This window comes from Pteropus alecto, unplaced genomic scaffold (genome assembly GCF_000325575.1).
Source record: "Pteropus alecto unplaced genomic scaffold, ASM32557v1 scaffold1701, whole genome shotgun sequence".
NCBI lineage: Eukaryota > Metazoa > Chordata > Mammalia > Chiroptera > Pteropodidae > Pteropus > Pteropus alecto.
Genome location: NW_006430561.1, coordinates 157,712 through 159,596, shown reverse-complemented (window position 1 = coordinate 159,596; position 1,885 = coordinate 157,712). Strand labels below are relative to the sequence as shown.

Genomic DNA, 1,885 nt, shown 5'->3' with positions numbered 1-1,885 from the left:
AATCTGACCGCTGGCTCTCCGGTCCGAGTTCAGAGGGTCTATGGGAAGGAATGCTGTTCTTATCCTGGGAGGCCAGGGTCTGGCACTTCACTGGCATCTTGTCCTTAATGGCATCTTGTCCTTAACCCCTCTGAGTGGGGTTCACCTACTCATCATCCTCCTAGGAGAAGTCTGAGGGCACATCTGTGAATATCACAGACTCCCAAAAGACCTAAACCATTCCTACTTACCCTGAGCCTCCTCAGGGAAGGCTGGAGTTGGCAGCATTGCAGGAAGAGAAGATGGATGGGAAGAGATCCAACAGTGTTCGAAGTCTCCTCTGCTCCAAGTCTGATGCCTGCAGAGCATCTAGTACGTGTCTAGCTGAATGCTTCACTCCGTGGGAGCTACAAAAAGGAGTAGACACATCTCTGCTCTTGAGGAGAAAGTCGTTTCATTAGGAAGAAAAGTTAAAGCAGATTCCAATGAGCCTCCACATGCTGGGCATGGTGGCAGTGGGACATTCTCTCAGCAGCAAGGAACTGGCTTGATTTGCCTCTCGGTATATGTTGAACACTCCCAGATCCAATGCCCTCCAGCCCAGCTCTCTGCCTGCTCCGTACATATTTACCCCACGAATGTTCAAAACAATTTGAGAATGAAAGCCCTGAGTACAAAGTCAAATGATTAGCTTTACTGTAGGAAGCGTACAGCCAGCTGGGGGTGGATGCTGGATGAATGAGAGGGGCTTTATGGGAGATGTGTGCTCTTTAAGAGAGCATGAGACTTAGATGGAATCCTTCAGACCTTTGGCCCATGGCACCAGGAGGCCCTACGGCAGGGCTTCAAAACCCTTGAACTCCCATCGCTTTGCAGGGATGCATCCCCACTGCCATGGCCTTCTGCTGGATTACTGCAACTTGTCTCATAACTGGTCTTCCTGCCATCTCCAATGTCTTGCTCTATCGTTCCATTGTCTACGCCGAGATGGCTGTTCTGAAATGCAAACCTAGGCATGACAGGCTTCTTTTTAAAATTCTCTCTTTTTTTTCCACTAGAAGCCTACACACCGCTGCTGGAGCTACCGCCATGTCTCTACTGATCCCTGAGAAGTTCCAGCACATTTTGCGAGTACTCAACACCAATATCAACGGGCAGTGGAAAATAGCCTTTGCCATCACTGCAATTAAGGATATGGGGCGAAGATATGCTCACGTGGTGTTGAGGAAAGCAGACATCAACCTCACCAAGAGGGCAGGAGAGCTCACTGAGGATGAGGTGGAACGTGGAATCACCATTATGCAAAATCCATGCCAGTACAAGATCCCAGACTTGTTCTTAGACAGAAGGACATGAAGGATGGGAAATACAGTCAGGTCCTGGCCAATGGTCTGGACAACAAGCTCCATGAAGACTTGGAGCGAAGAAAATTTGGGCCCACAGAGGGTTGTGCCATTTCTGGAGACTTTGTGTTCGAGGCCAGCACACCATGACCACTAGCCACCGAGGCCGCACTGTGGGTGTACCCAAGAAGAAATAAATCTGTAGGCTTTGTCTGATAACAGATAGCTTATACACTAAAAAATAAATAATTAAAAAATAAAATAAAAATAAAATCCTCTGCAAGCACTCCTTCTAAGATGAAATCACATTCCTTCAAGTGATGTTCCTGACCTTTCTCAACCTGTTTGGCCCAAATTACCTGTTTGGCATCATCTTCTCCTATTCCTGCCCACGTAGAACCCATGCCTCAGAAAGACTGTCCTTTTCACTGTTCCCTGAATACATTATGCTCTTTTATGTCTCTAATGCTTTTGTACTTGCTTTTGAACACATTCAAGTTCAAAGGCAATTACCATTTGATCCTAAAAACACCCCCACTATCTCCCGGGGGATTTAAAACATT

The 1,885-nt window shown here is 47.1% G+C and overlaps 1 pseudogene across 1 annotated transcript; it reads left to right on the top strand.

Moving 5' to 3' along the window:
- Positions 1-1,034: 1,034 nt before the first annotated feature.
- On the top strand, positions 1,035-1,519 carry LOC102898890 (annotated as a pseudogene). Its single transcript, XR_001517283.1, has one exon. The product of XR_001517283.1 is annotated as a 40S ribosomal protein S18 pseudogene (transcript).
- The last annotated feature ends 366 nt before the right edge of the window (positions 1,520-1,885 follow it).